The sequence below is a fragment of the Phyllostomus discolor genome, chromosome 13 (genome assembly GCF_004126475.2).
Source record: "Phyllostomus discolor isolate MPI-MPIP mPhyDis1 chromosome 13, mPhyDis1.pri.v3, whole genome shotgun sequence".
Lineage (NCBI taxonomy): Eukaryota > Metazoa > Chordata > Mammalia > Chiroptera > Phyllostomidae > Phyllostomus > Phyllostomus discolor.
Genome location: NC_040915.2, coordinates 42343182 through 42356569, shown reverse-complemented (window position 1 = coordinate 42356569; position 13388 = coordinate 42343182). Strand labels below are relative to the sequence as shown.

Genomic DNA, 13388 nt, shown 5'->3' with positions numbered 1-13388 from the left:
CGGGACCCGTGGTGGTCACCAGGGAGGGGTGCGTGCGTCTGGGGGAACGGGCCAGCTGCCGTGACAGCCCCCCGCCCCCCCCAGTCCCTGATTCAGCCAGAAAGAAGCTGGTTTCTGCTTTGGTTCCTGCGTGAGTCCGTGAGGCAGGTCCACTCTGCAGAGGCAGGGGGCCCCGACTCTTCCCCGTTTGTCATGGCAACGCCCGGGGATGCTGCTGCGGTGGGCAGAGGCCAGGATGGCTTGTCTCCAGGGCAACGTCCAGCCCATAACCAGGGACCAGGGGAAAGTGGGGGGCCGGCCTCTGCTGCTGAAGGCGGGACCCAGAAGCTATGCGGGCCCCTTCCACTCCCGTCCCGTGGACAGAGCACGGCCCCAGGGCCACACCTAGCTGCAAGGGAAGCAGGGATGGGTCATTACTCGTCCTAATTAGTCGGGTCTCACGCTGCAAGGGCGTGCTGCCAGACGGGGACGGCGAGCCATCTCTGACCCACGCAGGAGTGTAAACAGGTTGGCAAGTGGAGGGGAAGGGGCAACCGAGGTGGGGGCAGGTGACCCGGGGTGGGGGGAGCGCTCTGACCCGGGAGAGGGCTCACTCATCAGACAGAGTCTGAGGCTCCGAGATCCCCAGAGCCCAGTCTGGTGGGACGACCCCCCAACGGGAAGGAGGGGGCTCGAGGGCAGAGGGCAACCTGGGCGGGGTCTTCAGACAGCCCAGACGCACGAGTGGGAACCAGGAGGGCCCAGGGGAGCCGGCCGGCAGGACAGGGGCTGAAGAATTAAGGCCGCTCCGCCTCCGGCCAGAGCCTCCCCCGGGCTCCCGCGATAATGGCAGTAATGACATAAAAGCCAGACGTCCCTCTCCACAGAGCAGCTGCTCTGCTGCTGTCAGAGCTGCTCGGGGCCTGCGTGCCGGCCCCCCGCCACCATGGAAGTCGCCCCCAGGCCTCGGGCTCTCCTCTGTAAGACCCGGCCGGGGTAGGATCTGCAGGACTGAACAGCAAGTTCAGTGCAACCTCCGAGCGCTGCGGTGGTTACTTCGTAAGGCTCGCTAAACGGCACTGTGTGATTCTTGTCGCTTCCCGCACGCAGCCTTGCTGGGAGCTCCCCACGCCGCCTAGAGGCTAGCCCCCGCCCAGCAGGGCCCCGCATGCACCCTCCACGGCCAGCGGCTGCCCTCGGCTGCTTCCGTGCAGAAATGCCCGTCCAGCGCGGTGACCTCCGAGTCTTACGATAACCCCGCGCGGCTGCGAGGGCAGGGCCTGCCGTTGGGAATCAGCTGCGCCCTGCGCCTGCTGCGCATCGCCGGGGAGGACGCATAACATCTCTGAGCCTCCGCGTCCCTCTCTCTGAAAGGGAGGCTGGGTCTCCCGCCCCCTGAGGTCGCCCTCGGGAGCAAACGAGTCCTCGTGCGTCCCCTCCGTGGCGCTGCATGGCCCCGGTGTTCCCGGGGAGGCCCAGGTTCTGCGTTTGGGGCCAGCGGCGTCTGCTGCAGCCCTCCCCCACCCTCCTCCGGGCCTCCGCGGTTCCGTAAGACCGCTGCCTGGCGTGTCCCTGAGGCCGGAGGGGGCGCGGGGGCCCGACTCCCTCACCACCCCCTCTCCGTAGTGCGGCTTCCACTCCCTCACAAACACAGACACGGTGAAGGGCACTGGCGGGCCCTCCAGTGGGGCCGAAGGAGACAGGGCTGGCTTCTGCCCGCTCACGGGCACACGCGTGTTTCTAAACAACACATGTGGAAGGAGCGAGGGCTCCTCGCCCAGGGGGTGAGGGGTGCGGGACGGGCGGGCGGCGGGAAACAGTGCACACCACCGGCTTTTCATCCGCCGGGCGGCACCGAGGCAGAGCCGGCGCCTGGAGCAGCGCGTGCCCATGGTGGCGGAACGCAGCAGGTAAGTGGGTAAATCCAGACAGTCGGCCAGCAGACAGCTGCTGGGCGATAGCATTCAGGGGTTCCTTTTCCTCCTGCAAAAACTTGGCTGCGCTGGGCTCGGATTAGTGCTTCACGTGTCTTCACGCCGCAGATAGGACCCCAGCTGCGCGGCGTCGTGAGCCAAAACCACGAACGACAAAGAAGAGAAAAAAGTCAATCACCGTCCGAGGACGACTTCAGAGGCACGGACGTCGCTGCCGCCCCCCTCAAGCCCCTGGGCTCGCTCTGTCTGACCCATCCCGGTGGTGGTCTGACCCATCCCGGTGGTGGTTTCAGGCCGCCGACGTGAGTCGGGAAGGAGGATGGAGAACGAGCTCCGGCCGCGCCCGGGGGCAGGAGCCAGGAGCCCGGAAGCGGGGGCGGCCTCGGCCAGGGCTCCCTTCTCCCTGGAAAGTCTCTCGGCACCAGGGAGGGATGGGAACAGAACGGGAGGAAAACTCGAGGACGGGAACACGCATGCACACGCATGCACGCCTGTCACACGCTGTCACGGCTGTCACGCCGAGAAGAGACGGGGGACGCACTCGGACGTCTCCCCGGAGCTCAGCCACACGGGACGCGCTTCCGGCTGTCGGATAATTCACCACCCGAGCGCAAGCGTGGGCCTTCGCAAATCTCCCTCGGGCGGGCGTGTCGGGGAGGGCCGCTCCGGTGGGTGAGCCTCGGGTTCGAGGTCCGTCCTGAACCCGGCCGGGTGTCTGCCGCCTGTGTGCGGGCGGCGTGGCGTGCAGAGGCTGGGGCTGGGGCTGGCACCGGGCCGGTGGGGAGGCTCCGCCAGAGACCCGGCTGCGACTTCCTGCTCCACAGTCTTCGGCACAGGGTCCCCTCCCTCCCGCTCCCAGGACCGCGTCTTGCCTGCTCGTGCTCCCGGTAGGACAGATGGGGAGAGACGGTGGCCCTTGGGACGGATGAAGGCTGGCCAGGCCTGTGTGTCTTGGTCGGAAACGCAGGAGCGTTCTGGCGAGCTGTGACAAAGGTCAGACAGGGAGGCAGCTTCTCGCACGCCCCTCCTGTCCCCTGAAGGACACGCCTCCCTCTGTTGTCCTGTTTGGGGACAGCGGACAGCCCTGGGCTCCGGTATTATTTACTGTTATTATTATTATTATTATTTAAGGAGTGATAACTTTTTAAAAATATTTTATTTATTTACTTTCAGAGAGGGAAGGGAGGGAGAAAGAGAGAGAGAGAGAACCATCAATGTGTGGTTGCTGGGGGCCGTGGCCTGCAACCCAGGCATGTGCCCTGACTGGGAATCGAACCTGCGACACTGGTTCGCAGCCCGCGCTCAATCCACTGAGCTATGCCAGCCAGGGCTAGGAGTGATAACTTTGACCAGCTTTTACTTTGGTACAGGATACCTTTCCAAAAAATAGGAAACCTGGGACAGTCACGACTCTCTCACAAAAGAATGAACGTGTCCAAACTTCTGGTTAACCGGTGATTAATGAGGGAGCCGGAGAAAGGTTGTAGCCACTCAGGGGAGGGTTTAGGCAGCAGGCGCATGCAGGCCACGAAACAAAGTTACACATTGGCGAAAAACTCCCTGCATCCGGGCGAGACGAGAAATCAATTGTCCCTCCGCTGGGCACCGTTTATTTGCACGTCTGCCGACAAGAATTATGCACATTGTTACAATTTATCTACAACTTATTGAATTGTAACATAAATCAAATGTGACAGAAACCACAGACGCTGCAGCATCGGACAATAGGAATGAGACGTTCTTTCTCTTTCCTCTTTGTTTTTTTTTTCTTTTTTTATTCAAATTTTTTTCTTTTTTAATTTTTTTGTTCAGTTTTTGTTTCGTTGTTTATGTATTTTTCTCTTGGAAAAATGTGCTCCGCACACGTGTTACTTCGCGTCCCAGACACTCAGCAGCTCACGGTGCAGTTCAGCCGCCATCACGGCGGCTCCCCACGCCACGTGACCTCCGGACTCTCAGAGGCTGAGACCGACCTCCCCTGCCGTCAGCTGGCCTTAGGGGAGGGGTCACAGAATCCGCTGAGCCCCTGCATCTGCGAGGGTGGGGCCAGGGCCCTCTCTTCTGAAATTGTTTGGGGTGAAGAAGAGGGCGCCATTGAACGGGGAGGGGGCGGGTCTGTGGGGTGCGGTGCTGGGTGCTCGGTGGGCTAACGGGACCCGGCGGTGGCGGCGTGCTCTTCTGTTCGGCAGCTGCCTTCTCTGAGTCCCGTCCCTCGGGTGAGACTCGCCTCTGCCTCCGCGGGTGGCCGGGGGACCAGAGGCCTTGCAGCCCTCTGCCCCTGCGTGCTGGGGACTCCACCGCCCCTCTGCGTCCCGTAACCGCCCCGTGCTCCCCTGGGCAGTGCCGGCCGTGGCACACGTGAGGATGCGCAGACGGGGGGAGCCGCGGAGCTCCCAGGCCGGCCGCCTGATTCCCAGAGCTCAGCTTCCGTGGCTGCCATCGCTGATGTGACCACGGTGGAGCTAAAATGCATGTTTTCTATTGTGAGGGGAGAAGTCCGGTCCGAACACCTAAAGGTGCTTTAAAAATTAACCTCTCTTGTGCTCTTACACAGTTTTCTCATTGAGATGCAATTTCCATACCGCAAAACCCACCCTCTTCAAGTGCAGAATTTTTCCAGCACGTGACAGACTCATCCTGCCCTCAGTCTTCCAGAACATTCTCCTCGCCCTGAAAGGGAACCCCCCCTCGGCCCCCTGGACATCCCATGTCAACAGGACCACACGCCATGTGGCCTCTGTGTCCGGGGTCTCCCACTCAGCATCGCATCTCAAGGTTCCTCCACGCGGCAGCTGGTGTCAGAGCCGCCGCGTTCCTGCCGGCGGCCAAGCCACAGCCCGCTGTGTGGATGGGCCACGTGGGCCTCTGGGCCCCCCGCCCGCCCACCTGTGTTGTGGTGGAACTGCAGACGAGAGTGAGTGCACAGGGTCCAGCACAAACAACGCCCCTGTTGCATTACACAGTCCTGAGCATGTCACTCGGCCTCACAATGACAGCTCGCTCCAGCACGCCCTGTGACGCTGTGGGGGAACTGCTCCCATCAGAACTGTAGCTCATCGCACCCCTACTGTTGCCCTGCCCGCCGCCCTCTGGCAGGCGTCACTGCTGCCGGACCCTGCACTTGAGCAGGCGGGGGGATGGGGTGACACACTTACCCGGTGGGAAGTGGTCCCCACGGTCAAGTGCACTGACCCGCTCTCACCTGCACAGGTGCGTGCTCACGGCCCGCTCCGAGCAGGTCCCGCCCACTCACATGAGGCAGCGTTATCACCGCAGGCCCCGCACCACGCATGGCATGCCCACCACACGCCGGCATCGTAACAGAAGCCCGCACCCGGGACCAGCGACCCTGCACTCCTGGGAGATCACACCCCGAGGCCCCCAGTGAGCCTTGCCCGGGGGACCGTCCCACAGAGGAGTCGGCCGGCCCAGGGCGTGAACCGGCCGGGGGACGCTGCCGGCACACGCCTCGCGCCCTGCTCCCGCTCCGCCCTCCCGAACTGGCCGCTGGTCTGTTTCGGGTTCTGTGCTCCTGTGTTGAGGTCGCAAAGCGAGCCGTGGCCCTCGGGTCCCGCCCCCACCGCCTGTTAGAATCTGGGGAGCCCACCCTCCTGGCTGCAGACCCCGGGGGTGCTCGGTGGGGACTTCAGGTGCCCGTGGCAGGGTCTCCTAGGTGCCACGCGTGACGTCTGCCGTAGCCTCGGGACACACGTGCTGTCACGGTTCAGTCGGTATCTTACACTGAAATCATCTTTGTCTCCCACTTCAGTGAACGCCTTCCAGGAGGAAACTTGTATCAGTCCCCGCCGGGGGACAGCCGGTGCCAGGGCCGCGAGCAAGAGGCAAACGGAGAAACAAATGCAATCGCGTTCTCCGCCTGGGGCCCCAGCTCCGCGCTCCCCGGCAGCCCGGGGACCCCATGAGGCCGCCCCTCCCTGGACCGCCCGGGGAGAGCTCTCGTCTTAATCCTGTCTTTTGTAGCAGCAGAAGGGCGCATTTGAAGTTGGAATGTAGGTCATGCCTTGAAGCCGGTGAGCTGCCTGCCCCCCGCCTCCCGCCTCCCGCCCGGGGAGCCCCTCTTCGAGTCATCTTGAGAGCTCCCGGCCGGGTGCCGCTGTTGGGGGAGCAGCTGGGCGAGCAGAAGGGGGGGGTGTTTACCCCACCTGGCACGCAAGACCTCAGCGAAGGTCACTGTCGCCGTGAATTCCTCTCCTCGGCCAGCGCCCCCTCCCCCCTGGTCGTCAGAGCTCCTCGGTGCCCCCTCCCCACTCGCCCGTCCTGGCGCCCCCCCCAGCCACACCTCCTTTCTCATTCCCCCCCCCAACCAAACCCCTTCCTGCCTTCAAAACCTGCTTCCACCTGATCGTGAATAATCAGGTGCAAAGGGGCTCCCAAATAGATTCTTTCCTCCTCTGTGGTGGCCGGGAAATTTTGTTTCTCTTTCTGTCTTTTTAAATAATCCAGACAGCTATTTAGAAAGCGAATGTGTCGTAGAAAGCATTACTCCGAATAGAAATGAGGGGGGAGGGTTTATTTTTAGGGGATTATTAGTACCCACCCCTCCCCCCCACCTGCCTTCCTGAAGCAGTTCGGCCAGTTTCCCGGAGTCTCGAACCAGGGAACCCACGCAGCAGGGAACGCCGCAGAGGAGACGCGATCCCGGACAGAGGGCGTGGTGTGGCGAGGGGGTGTGGCCTCCGCCCGGGCGGCTGCGGACTGGGCGCACGTGAGCGCCTGTCCCTTCGTGCCGCCGCCGCCGCCGCCGCCCTCGGGTGCGGTCTCCGGGGGCAGAGTTCAGTGCCCTGCACCCACGACCCCGCGGGGTGTGTGTGAGAACGCAGCCCGCGGCCCGTGGGCCTCCCTGCTCAAACATTTTTCTCAGCATGGCCCGTGATGGACCGAAACAACCGGTTGGATAAGCCCGGGCACTTCCCTCCCACGGAATATTATAGAGCCATTTAAAATGAGTTATATCTGCAGCCACTGGTCTGGAACGCTCTCTGAGAAATATTGCTAAGGGGGGAAAAATGCCGGGGACCCAGCCGTGCGTGTGGCTGGGCCCGAACGCTTCAGGGTAAAATATGACGCGAGGGTTCGGCGTCCAATTTCACGGGTGAGCCGCGAGGCCGCTGCGCGGAGGAACAGGCGGGCGCAGTGGGGCGCACGGGTCCCCGGAGCTGCCCGGCTCCCAGCGACAGGAAGTGCAGTGTGTGCGGGCTCCAGGGCTGGGGGAGGGGACTTCAGGTCTAGGGGGGACCCGGCTGGGATTTTTTCCGGATGGAAGAGTCCGGGGACCACCAGCGGGGACGGTTGCCCGAGAGCGAATGTGCTTCATGCCGCCGGACTGTGGGCTCGGTGGCCGAGAGGGTCCACTGTACGTTAGGTGCCTTTTACCAGCATTAAAAATGAAACAAAGGAGCACATTTGTAACAGGGTAGCAGGCCCCCCGAAGGCTCTGCGGTGGGAGGGGACCTGGGAAATGAAGGGCCAGGGATGGGAGAGAAACTTTGTTTCACCGAATTCTTTTCTGCAGCGTTCGGACTGGTACTGTGTATGTGGTGCATCGCACTAGATCTCTTCAAGTGTCCAAAAGACGGCAAATAGCGAAAATAGCCAAATGTACTTCAGCAGCATATGTTATAAATACACGGTGCACACTCATATGTAATTTATATCACATATTTTTTATTAATGCATTGTTTATACAGTGTGTGTCTTAAAGACCTGTTTAGCGGAATATATTTAGCAATCTCTGACCTACTTTGCAAGACCAGACTTGGGCTGTGTCGTGGCTAAAAAGGATTATTAGCTGCAGGGAGAGAAGGGACTGGACTTGTATTTTTCCACTGTTACATAAGCTAATAAAACCACCCAAGTGCCGTCTTGACTTAACTGCCCCTCAGGGATGCGTGAGACTGGACCAGGGCATCTTCCGAGGGTCTCTCCCCCTTTCTCTTCCATCCGTCCCTTGTGGCAAGACCGTTGTGGCGAGTGTTAAAGAGGAACTGGCCTGAAAGAGGACGGGAAGGCGGATTGGAGGGCACGCGGCCGTGGGCGGGGCAGGCAGACCCAGCTGCAAGCATGCTGTGGGGACGGTCCTGGGACCCTCCACCCCCGTCTCCTCCTGAGGGTGTCTCTGCAGCCACGTTTGGGTCCCGTCCCAGTGGCCTGTCCACACCCCAGTGACTTTGGCATCCCTCCAAGTGTCCGGGGCAGCCACTCATCTGCCCATGGGCGCAGAGACGGGGGGTAGGGGTGGAGAGAGGTGCAGAGCCGGGGACATGGGTCTCTGCCCCCCATTTCACTCACTCAGACAACACTCGCGGATTCTTTAGCCCCGGGAGGGGGGAGAGGGTGGACGTGGCCTTTCTCAAGACCAAGACCGTTTCTGGCAGCGGTGGCGTTTGCAGTGGGTCCTGGCAACAGTGACCGCTGCTGGCCGAGCACACCTCAGAGCAGTGTCCCCGAAGTCCCATGGCCGACGACCTCATTGGGATGGAGCCCACGGTGACATCCCGTCACCGAGCCTCGCTCTTCAGGGACCATTTAGCATGCGGGGCCCGGCCCTGCCATCTGTCACCATCGGGCGGTGCGAGGGCCGGGCCCTCGGGGACTCGGGGGACCCAGAGTCTTCCCGGCTGGAGCCTGGCCCTGCGGCAGGGCACGCCGATGCGCCGGCCGCAACGCCGCCGCAGTTCTCCTGTTTGCCGCATCCCTTCCCTACAGGAGGCAAGCTCCCCTCCCCTCCCCTCCTCCCCCCTCCCCCCCTCCTGTCTGTCTCCTTTTCTCTCTTCAATTAACCCGAGAGAAAGCTCTCTGCCCTTGCCGGGCCGGAAGCCTGGTGCTTCTCATTTTCGAGCCAGTCCCGTGAGGGACACACGGGACCCCGTCACCACACGGACCCCGGCAAAGAGAGGGTATCTCACCGCCGGCACGCGGGGTTCAGGACCCCACCTGGGTGTGTCTGGTGCCTGCGTGGGGGCCGGACTGGACCGGATCTGGGCTCGGGTCTGGGTTCCCAGATGAGTCAGGTCCGTCCCGACTCCTCCCCGTGGGCCCAGTGGAGCCACACTGCAGGGTCACCGTGTGTCAGCCCCCAGCACAGTGTGCACACACGCCACCACAGACCCAGGCCCGTGGCTCTCCCCCCCACCCCACGTCACCAGCCATTGTCCAGCTCGCTGCACGGTCGTCAGGACGGGGACAGGACGGGGACAGGCCAGTGCAAACCACTGTTCACTGTCCCCGGGCTGCACCCCGAGGGCCTGAGTCGGGGGGGGTGGTGGTCTCAGTTCTGTCTCAGCTGAGCCGGGAGGGGGCAAACCTCCCACCTCGCTCCCTGCACACACAGGCCCCGAGGGCGGGGCGGCGGAGATGGGGGCAGGCCCTTGGGGCCCCGTGCTCCCCCCGCACCCCAGCCGGTTCTCCCCGCCTCGGCCACGTCCTGGCAAAGTCGGCAAGGGCCCTGGGACCCCGCAGGACTCGGGCGGAGGGCCGTGTTGGCCAGAGCCGTCGTGAGTCACCTGCTGCCGCGTGACCAAGGGTCCCAAGCTTACTGTCTTCCAACGACTGTGATTCCTCACAGTGAACAGGGCGATTTCTCCACTGGTTTCCCCGGGCTCCCCCGTGTGGAGCTGAACTTACCTGGTGCAGCAGCTGGGGCTGGGGCGGATGGACAGTCCCCTCTCTCCCCACGCGGCCTTGCTCTGAGGGTCTTCACGGCCAGTCGGACCCGAGGGGAGGGACTCAGTGCTCCCCCTGCTGTGGGGACCACCGAGGCCACCGCCGTGGACACCGTGGATAACCCCACGGAGCGGCGTCCGAGGCCACGCCTCCCGCACCCGACAGTGAGGGTCCTTCGGCAGCTGCGCTTCCTGGAGCGCGACCCAACTCGGTAAAACGTCAGCTCCTCGAGAAGGGACCCCCCACACCCTGCTGGTGCGTTCGGTCCCAGGGAGCCCGGGCTCCGCCCCAGCAAACTGCAGCCCGAGTGGAAAGACAAAGCCAGCAGGAGCGCCTGACAGAGCCCCTGCCTCATGGCTAAGGGACCCCTGGGACTGTGGTTGGGGTGGGCGCACAGAGGGGTCATCTAGGAGGACCGGAAGCTTCCACGAACTTGGGCCCCACCTGGCAGTAGTGCCACTTCCCGAGTCGGGGACGGAGGAGAATCCGCCCTGGCGTCGGCCGGAGTGTCCCGTCCAGCACCACGCCTGCCGCCCCAGGTGTCCGTCTCGAGACTCTCCTAGGGGCTCACCTGCGCTCCGCCCCCTTCCCCCCAGGAAGGCCCAGGCTCCGTTAAATTCCCCCTGGCGTCGCGGCAAGGAGAGGTGCCTGTGGCTTATCACGGGTGGGGCAGGCAGACCTGCTTCGGCACCACGGACAGCTCTGGGCAAGCAGGAGCGTGGGGGGGACCCGCGGCCCGGGGAGGGTCCGAGGAAACCCTTCCCAGGGACACCTGTGTCCTTCACCTCATGAAGTAAACGGGAAGTAGGGGCCCTGGCTGGCGTACCTCAGTGGATTGAGCGCGGGCTGCGAACCAAAGTGTGGCAGGTTCGATTCCCAGTCAGGGCACATGCCCGGGTTGCAGGCCACGGCCCCCAGCAACCGCACATTGATGTCTCTCTCTCTCCCTCTCTCTCTCCCTCCCTTCCCTCTCTAAAAGTAAATAAATACAATCTTTTTTTAAAAAAAAGAAATGGACAGGGAGTGGGACAAATAAAACCACGCCTGGCCCAAACAGTGCCGTCCCCGGAGCGGCCTCCCCTCATGAGGGCGGTTTCTCCACCTTGTGAGCCCCACTTCCGTCCGCAGTCAGCCGGGGGTGGTGACTGGAGCTGGGCCCCCCGACATGCCGTGGTGGGGGGTGGGGACGCCCTGGTGCCTCCTCCCCAGACCCCCACACCCCCAGACCCCGTCCCTTTCCCGGATCCAGCCCGCCCGCCGAGACGCCCGCCCGGTGAGCCGGGTTTCCAGCACTCCAGGTTTTACTGTGGCCATTGGCAGGATTTATTTGCTCTGGAGTAAGAGCCTTTTCTTTTTTAAGACACTTTTGGAAAAACATTTTTGCGGCAATAAGTCTACACTATTGATTCCGCAAGCGGTGGTCCCGAGCGGTGCTCCGGAGTCACTTCAGGGTTTAAGTTCCCCCCTTTTTCACTCCGGCGTCGCGGCCCCTTCCAGGCTGCGCAGAGCGCCCGGTCCCCTCCCGGCAGAGGCTCGGCCGCGACCCCAGCAGCCCGGAGCGCGAGGGAGGGCACCACCCACCGACGGAACCCCGGACCCTCGTCTGCTCCTCCGCCGGCACAGCGCCCTCGTTGTGCCGCGGCGTCCTGCCCGCCGGGGGCAGCTGTGGAGCGACAGTCCTGAATGAGTCCCAGTTCCCGGGGGACGGCGCAGAACCCGCACCCTCCTGGGGCTCGTGCGCGGGGAGGGGGCGCCCGGCCCGGCCCCAAGGGGCCGCGTTCCGAAGGAGGCTTTAGGCAGCCCGCCCTGCGGCCCCGGAGAGCGAGGCAGGGCCAGACCTGGGAGAAAGGAGCGGGGCTGGCCTCCTGGACGTGACCCCCCTCCCCGGCCCCCCGGGGCCGAGCTCTGTCTTCCCTCGGTGCCTGAGACTCCGCCTCCTCGCTCCCGCTCCGTGGAGCGGGGAGCGCTGGTGCCCCCACTTTGCACATCGAGGGAGGGGGGTGGACGGTCCAGGTGCCCCTCCCTCGCGTTCCGAGGCGAATCCTTCTCTCTTGAGCTTGCGCTGGGTGCGTCTCCCCCAGGGGTGCGCCTGGTGTCCCCTAAATCACGCTCCTCGGGGCCGCACGCCCCACGCAGAGGACGTGAGGAAGACGCATGGGCCCCAGGGCTGGGGGGGGCGCAAGGGGACGTCCCCGTCACCTCCCGCGCCAGCCGCCGAGCAGAGCGGAGACGACAGGCGAGAAGCGGGTGTCCCGGCTGCTGAGGAGGCCCCGGGCCTGCGTGGGCCCGCGCTTCCGCGACCCCGCCCCAGCCGAGGACGGGGTTTCTGCACCACGCGTCACAGCGGTGGCAGCACAACATGCTTAGGACACGGTTCCCAAGTGCCTGTGGTGTCTCTCTCTTCACACGCTGCGGAGAGGGCCCCACCTTCCCCTGCACACAGCGGCCTTCCCGGCGGGTGCCCGCTGAGATGTGGGGGCCGCTGCCCCCCCCCGAGACCCCTGCCGTGTGCCGGGAAGCCTTCCCTCCCCTGCTCCCCAGCGCCGACTCCTCTGAGTCAGCAGGTCCGGAAGCGTCCCCGGCGGCCCCGTCTCCGGCCCCGTCTCTGGCCCCCTGCACACGCCGGCCCCCTGCACACGCCGGCCCCTGCACACGCCGGCCCCCTGCACACGCCGGCCCCCTGCACACGCCGGCCCCTGCACACGCCGGCCCCCTGCACACGCCGGCCCCTGCACACGCCGGCCCCCTGCACACACCGGCCCCTGCACACCCCGGCCCGTGGTGTCGAAGCTCCAGGTTGTCCACTGCCCGGAGCAGTCACTCCCTTGGGGCCCGGAACAGGGAAGCAGCCCCCCAGGACCAAGTGCAGATAGATGGGCAGGGCCAGCCCCCCCAAACCCCTCCCCCGATGCTGTTGGCAGACACGGGCAGCCGGCCGGGTGCAGCCCCCAGAGCCCCATCTAAGGAGCTTGCCGGGGGTCTCGGGGTCTCAGGACTGACCGCCAGCTGTCACAGGGGAGGACACTGAGAGCACGGGACCGGGCGTCGGGAAGTGCCGCCCTCAGTTCGCCGCCACCACCCTCCGTCTCTGTGGCTCCTCCGAGCAGCCCCCCGGTCTCCCCGCCCCTGAGTCTGCGCATGAATGTCACCGTCTGAGAAAAACGCGAGGTTTGGACCGTGAGCAGCTCCCGAAGCCGCAGGGTTGCTGGGGAGAGCCTGCTGGGAACGCGTCTGTCCGGCCCACCTTGAACCGAGGGGAGGTGCAGGTCAGGACCTTCAACGGCCGGCGGCAGAGCCCCCCTGGCGGACGAGCCCCTGAGACAGAAGGGGTTTCACCAGGAGCCTCCACAGGGCAGTTCGGTGGGGACCCAGCGGACCGAGTGCACTCACGGCCCGGCCAGGGCCCCAGCGTCGGGGGTGACGGGCAGACAGAGCCATGGCCAAGTCCAGGGGGCTGCGGCCGCTGACACGCCGTCACTCAGAGCAGGTGTGAGCGCCACCAGGGCTCCCTGGAGGGACCAGGGGACGCTGACTCCCTCCCCTGCTCCCGCCTCGTCGCCCGTGTGAACACCCAAGCCCCGCGGGGCGGCTGTGACCGGTGGGACCCTGCCCGGGGCCCGCCTCCGGCCGGGAGGCAGCCTGGACGTGGCGTGTGGTGCTCTGAGCCCCTGCAGGGGAGCCAGGGAGGGGCCGCCCGCGCGCCCGCCTCACCCGCTGCACAGAACCGAGCCGGAAGCACGTCCACTTGGTTCGGAGGTCAGCCCAGTTCACAGGTCACGGGCGAGGCGGCCG

The 13388-nt window shown here is 64.6% G+C and overlaps 1 protein-coding gene across 1 annotated transcript in view; it reads left to right on the top strand.

Annotated features, from left to right (window-relative positions):
- Positions 1-13388, top strand: part of TMEM132C (transmembrane protein 132C) — a 130065-nt gene that overhangs the window by 84802 nt on the left and 31875 nt on the right. The gene's annotated exons all lie outside the window — the stretch shown is intronic.